The 7,040-nt window shown below is 38.4% G+C and overlaps 1 protein-coding gene across 1 annotated transcript in view; it reads left to right on the top strand.

Annotated features, from left to right (window-relative positions):
- The first annotated feature begins 1,508 nt into the window (after window positions 1-1,508).
- The window catches only part of LOC123767374 (streptococcal hemagglutinin), a 137,079-nt gene continuing 131,547 nt past the window's right edge, over window positions 1,509-7,040 (top strand). Inside the window, exon 1 of the mRNA XM_045757032.2 lies at window positions 1,509-1,645. The gene's annotated coding sequence lies outside the window, so the exon portion shown is untranslated. The remainder of the gene's footprint in view (window positions 1,646-7,040) is intronic.

Here is a 7,040-nt window from a genome sequence, read left to right as displayed (position 1 = left end):
GTATAGCCAGCCCTCCAGGCTGAAAACCATCATGAAGACCCCCATCCATCGCCACATCTCTTGTATCAGCACTGATACAGATAATGGCTCCAAAGAGCCTCCACTTACGGGCTCACCATAGCCCGTGCTACTGGAACTTATTGTTATGAGTAGCGAATCTTAAACAACAAATAGTCGACGGTACAATTTCCAGTCAAGAATGTAGCACTCGGCGTAGGCAGTTCTAATCGTCTCCAAGACACTACAGCTTCGACACAGAACAGACAGCAGACTATAAGACCACATGGAGCTACAACGCTCTCCCACAGAGCTCCGCGACTCCGGCCACACTCAGCTCTCTGCTCTGCTCCAAGCTCCGTCTCAACGTCTACGACAATGCTGTATTCAGGACTACTAAATAAATATGAAACTCACTAAACACTGTGTATCTAATCTACCCAACAACGTAACATAATCGTATGTTACAAATTTTAATGCTGAAGTCACTTACTTAAGAGAGAGAGAACTGCAGCCCGGACGGCAATCCTCAGTCGCTAATTAACCTCTCTCTGTAGGAGCCAATCTGAAAGTCCTTCTCACATACTATGTACAGGTAGTCAGATCAATGATCGACTATACCGCACCTGCCCTCACAAGTCATACCTCACACCAATAGTGGAAAAAGCTTGAAGTTGTCCAAAGCAATGTTCCATTACCGCCCACAGGATGGGTATGAGGTGCATAATAAAGGAACTAGACTCACTACTCACGTCTGACAATGTGATCACCAATTAATCAGTTTTTATCAGCAAGAATTCGACAATTATGCAATAAATCTTTGCAATTGGTTAATTATTTAGACGGATGTATAGGGTTGGCATTTCTGTTTTGATTGTGTTAATAAACAAAGATGATATTTTTTTGGTATGTACTATATTTTAGTTGTGGATAAGATCATATAAATTGTCATTTGACAGGATATATTTAAATATTATGAAATAAAATTTTATAAAAAATATTACCCTTATTTTTCAAGTGTCTATGAATTTTCTTTGTTTAGAAGACTTACATTTATTTCAAAACAGCGAGATAGGTGTGTTAATGCAACTGGAATTTGAGATAAATCGTCGTTACTAAAAATGCATACCTAAAATCTTTGTATTATTGTTTTTACCAATACTAATGCAGATTTTGTTTTAAATATCTATATTTATATATAGAAATGTCATTCATTCATTTCACGTGAAAATAACCAGTTGTGTAAATGCAAGTGTTGCCATATGTATGCTTTTTTAACAATTGCATATTGGATTTATTAGTACACATAATTAACATTTAAATGTGATTTGTGCTATGACATACCTATTATCAATTTATTAATAGCATATAGTTAATTAAAACTAAGTTTATTTGGGATTCAAATTATTAGCGATTGTTGCTAGGTAATGTATATTAGCAATTTTAGAACGAATATGCCTTGCCCTCGTCATTGTACGTAAATAAAATACTTGGAAATTAGTGTTAAAACTTAGTATCATAAGTTTGGCGACCAAAAAATGTAGCCAGAGATTGCATTTTGCAGCTTGCAGCTTTTCTGCAGGTGGCAACGTCGAGCCTCCAAAACTACATGAAACCTTGGAAGTTTTATTATTGCTGTGGAAATTAAGTAAGTTATTATATTCAGTGTTATATATATATATGTATAATACAATGTTCATATATATATTACTTTCAGGGGCTCATTTGTAATGGAATTATAAGCTAGTAGGACCACAGGAACAACTAAGGTAAAAATTAAGAGTAAAGGCAAATGTATTTTATTTTTTAATATAGCTTATGGATCACCATTTTCCCCTGAAATGCTATATTCTTTGAATATTTATAGCATAGAAACCAGGATATCTTTCATAATACTGTATAACTGTTTGCAGGTGAATTATGAATTATAAGAAAATGTATGTGTAACCTTGAACAAGTCAGGTGTGATACACACACCTGACATTAACACAATTGCATTAACACAATCTATCATAGATTTTATATAATGTTATTTATCAGGAACTGCAGTGCATTTCTCTTCCGCAGAAAATGTTGTTAAACATACGAAACATAATCGTAAAAAACATTTATCTAGACTTTTAAGGATATAATTCATAAATAATAGGAAATTTTTACAAAAGCGTTTCGACATCATTTTTCGATTGTAATAATAATATTTCATTAGGTTAAGAGGCATTAGCCTAGATTTTCTGTGTTCGTCTGTTGGGTTAGGCTAGGTTCGATAATGTTTCCGCCCGAAACATTAAGCACGTTAAGTGACTTTGCAGTCTCCGTGGCGTAGTGGTAAGACGCTCGCCTGGCATTCTGCGAGTGCTTTGTCCTGAGTTCGTATCCTGGCCGGGGAGGATTTACTGGGTGAAAAATTCTTGACTGTAGCCTCTGTTCAACTTAACAGTAAAATGGGTACCTGGTTGTTAAACGATTCTTCTTGGGGGTCGTATTCCAGGGAACATAGGATTAAGGACTTGCCCAAAACGCTACGCGTACTAGTAGCTGTACAAGAATGTAACAACTCTTGTATATATAAATAAATAAAAAAAATGTAAAAATACCAATCTTTGTAATCTCTCCAACCCATTGTGCCTTCTTGTGAATAAAGATTATTATTATGTAGATAAGTTTTAAAATCAGGTGGTGACCAAGCTTTGTATACGATGTGACTTTTGGCCATTTATATTAGTTTGTATCAAATATATCTACATCATTAGGTAAGGTAAACAGTTTTCTAAGTGTGCATGAATAATGGCATACAAGTGCTTATTTTAAACTAATGCCTCATGATTATAATAATTTATTTAAGTAAAAGGACATACATACAAACATAAGATACAAGAACAGTGAAAGATTCCTAGGTAAGACAAGTACGATGCCTAAAGCCACTAATACACAAGGTGTTTCAGGCAAGATATGGAAAAACACTGATAAACAAGATACAAATGTACAACAATTAAAGTAATATTTGTTAACAAGAGGTACATTTTTCATCATGTTAGGCAAAGATATCTTAACATGGCACAGTGGTAAACAAAGTTGGGTCACAGCAGGGTCCGTCTAATTACCCTAAGCCACTCAAAGTTTCTTAGCATTACGTTAGTAATGAATAAATGTAATATATTTATTTATTGTAATGTTGGTGCTGAATGTAAAACATGACAAACATATTTTTACTCTGAAAAAGTACCATTTTATAACAAAATTAGATGAAAATAAGAAGCTGGTGATGCCAAAGCAAGTCGACGGTCCATGCGACAATGTTTGCTGGCATATTAGCCTACTGTACCTGCCTAACCTAACCAACCTACACAAACCTAACCTAACCAACCTACCCTAACCTAACCTAACCAACCTACCCTAACCTAACCTAACCAACCTACCCAAACCTGCCCTAACCAACCTACCCAAACCTAACCTAACCAACCTACCCAAACCTAACCTAACCTAACTAAACCTAACAATATAATCTCTAGGCAACAGTATATCTTGAATGATTTGTTCATCTTGGATAAGTCGCTCCACAACAGTGTCGCTTGGATCATCGACTTCCTATGGCCTCTCATGCCACTTAGTTTCGTCTAGTTTCATTATAAATTTATATTTTTCAGAGTAAAAATATGTTTATTCATGTTTTACATTCAACACTAATATAGTGAGTAAATATATCATATTTCTTCATTACTTAGGTAATGCTAGGAAACTTTGGGTAACTTTGAGTAAATTTGGGTAGCTTTAGGTAATTAGACGGACCATCACAGCAGTAAAACCCAGGTTTGATTCCCACTGTAAAACCGAAGTGTTTGGGCAATGTTTAATTTGCATCTAATGTCTCCTCTCACCTAGCAGTAAACAGTAAAAAAAAGTAGGGTCCCGGTAGTAGAGTCAGGTTTGTCCTTGGCTCGGAACCAAGAATTCCTCGTTCGAAACCCGGGCGGGACAGAAATGGTTGGGTGCATTTCCTATCACCTAAGGCTCCTAAAAAAGGAACCGGTGCGCTGAGCGGACAGCACGCTGGACTTGTGATCCTGTGGTCCTAGGTTCGATCCCGGGCGCCGGTGAGAAACAATGGGCAGAGTTTCTTTCACCCTATGCCCCTGTTACCTAGCAGTAAAATAGGTACCTGGGTGTTAGTCAACTGTCACGGGCTGCTTCCTGGGGGTGGAGGCCTGGTCGAGGACCGGGCCGCAGGACACTAAAGCCCTGAAATCATCTCAAGATAACCCTCTTCATCTAAGGGGCCCCTGTTCACCAAAGGCTTTCTCACCTAGCAGCAAGTAGGTACCCAGGAGTTAGCCAGCTTGTTGTGGGGTTGCGTCCTTGGGAGGTCAGTAATTTGACCTCTTGGGGAACCTCAATATAAACCTAATGTGTATAAATGCACTCTGGCTGCCTTTCCCCCAACACAAAGAATTATTATTTGTACTATTAAATAGGTACCTGGGAGTTTGGCAACTGTTGTGTGCTACATCGTGGGAAAGGTCAGTTGTTGACTTAGAGGGGTTCCTGCCCATGACAATAGAAGACAGCAAGGTGAGCCATGACTACATTTTATGGTTAATCATCTGTAGATGAAGACTAAACCACACACCAGAAGATGAGGAGACGATGACGTTTCGGTCCCTCTTTAACCATTATCTTTTTGGCGGGAAATGCTGGTGGGTGGCACTGCAGCAGAAAATTCATGTTAATTTCATCTCCACCCAACACTGCATGGCCTAACTGCTGCCCAGCAAGAGTTAGGTGTTTGGAGACATAATATGCCTTAACTCACAGCAAACCTCAACAGTAATCAACCACAATTAACCAATTTTCATTGTGCCTTCGTATCGACGACCCTGCTGCCAAATGTTCACTATATGCCAAACTTGACTACGATTCTCCAAGTATCTACCTCTGGAAACACTACCAAGAATCTATCGCCGAAAACATGCCCAAACATAGCAACAAGCATGGTAGGGTGCCTCTCGCTCTTTATCCATAACACCAAGAGGCCTGAGTGAAACACTGGCAACGCTGCAATCCTCGCTAATGTTGGTAAACACAGCATCCGCTTCCCCTCCTCTCTGCCCCCCCCCCCCCCCCTGCCTTCAACTCAACTTAAAACTCAAGCTTTAGAATTCATTCAATCTATGGCTCCCTGTTTAAACTTCAAACCATTGAGGAGTAACCCATGGCTGCAGAAACTCCACAACCTAGTGCTCCTGCAATCAGAAGCAATTTCGGCCCTCCAAGCCACGGTCTCCTAACAACAACAAACTATAGACAGCCTCCTTGAATCATTGACGAATAACAGCCAAGAAATTCTCACTTTACAAGCTGTTGCAGATGACGCAATGGATCAAATACACAAGATCAAGGCCGAGGAAACCCAATCAGCTTAAAGTGACTTCCTTCAAAAGCTGGAAAAGCAAATAAATCTTTAGATTCACCAGGCGGCTTCCGAAGATGACCTAGAGCAGCAACAACTTAATGACTCCCTGATAATTAGCTCTACTGATCTACCTGATGAACAACAAGGTGAGAATTGCTGTAACATAGCCCACGCCCTAATTAATTCAAAGATCAAAGTCAACGTTGATATCAAATCAGCTGTCAGGATAGATAAATAGACACTGCTTTTCCCGAAAGCGGTGAAGTTCTGCGGGGAACGAAAACGTATTACCGTGATTTTGTGTCTAACCGACTAAGTAGCGCGCGCGCATCGAGTGGGGTACTTAAACGCGCGCGGACTCGGCGACCTCTTGCTCGCCGCCTCCTCGCCAGTACACTACAAAACGCTGGTGTTGTGTTTCCACACATCAGCATTAAGGTATAACCTTCACACACACTGCGTCTATCATAAAGGAGCATCACCATTGAGCGCCAAGTGCTCACGAAATTCTTCACATAATCTGCACTTGTCGCGAAGAATGTGAAAGCTCATAAGTGTCCAGAGTGTGGGAAGAGCTTCAGTCAGCTTGGAGGTATGAAGACACACATGTTGGTGCATTCGGGTGACAAACCTCACGAGTGTCCTGAGTGTGGGAGGAGATTCAGTCAGCGTGGAAATATGAAGACTCACATGTTAGTGCATTCGGGGGAGAAACCTTATAAGTGCCTAGAGTGTGGGAAGAGGTTCAGGCATTTTCGAAGTATGACCACTCATATTTTATTACATGAGTGGTCATTACAGTGTAATTACTGTACTATGCTATGTATTCTCACAAACCCAATGTACCTTCTTGTATATAAATAATTAAATAAAATAAATAAATAGATTGTGGTATATCTGAAAACCAGAATCCGCCCAATGCCAATACTGAAAATAACTCACGAGTGTCAGAGCCTGACCTAACTTAATCTAACCTTGTCCAAGGCGCTGTCTCTGCCTTACCGTTTAACTAATGTTCTCTCATCCATAAAAGTTCCCAAGTAACCAGTTAAGTCTCCATGCACTTATGTAAGCATCTATCTCATTATCATTGTAAAATTTTACTCATAAATATAATCTCACCCTGTTCTTTTTAAATTTTAAATTGAATTGTAATTTGATTTATATGTCATTATTGAAATTAATTATTGAGCTCATTTTGTTTTCTTAATGTTCATATTAATTATAGGTCATAACTACACTATATAAGATTAATTATCTTTAAGATAATTTTACTTGACGATTATTATTTGTCTCATTATTTTTGTTATATATTATCTTGTCTGTCTCTACTGACTTTTTGTTTTCTCTCCTTACCTAACTTCTGTGTCCTTCCTGGCTATCTACGGTGATCTTTATTCTATTTCTAATTGTTTCTTGCAATGTATCTGTTATCATTTTATTAATTCTGCTTGAATTTACCTACTTAAAATTATCTGTTAGATTAAGGACCTGCCCGAAACGCTGCGCGTACTAGTGGCTTTACAAGATTGTAAATACCATGCTATGTATCCTCACAAGCCCAATGTATCTTGTATATAAATAAATAAAAATAAAATAAATAAATTATCAAGTTGATAATCGACTGTAATCATCT

Source organism: Procambarus clarkii, chromosome 74 (assembly GCF_040958095.1).
Source record: "Procambarus clarkii isolate CNS0578487 chromosome 74, FALCON_Pclarkii_2.0, whole genome shotgun sequence".
NCBI classification, from domain to species: domain Eukaryota; kingdom Metazoa; phylum Arthropoda; class Malacostraca; order Decapoda; family Cambaridae; genus Procambarus; species Procambarus clarkii.
Note: the sequence above shows the minus strand (reverse complement) of the source record. Positions and strands in the feature narration are given on the sequence as shown.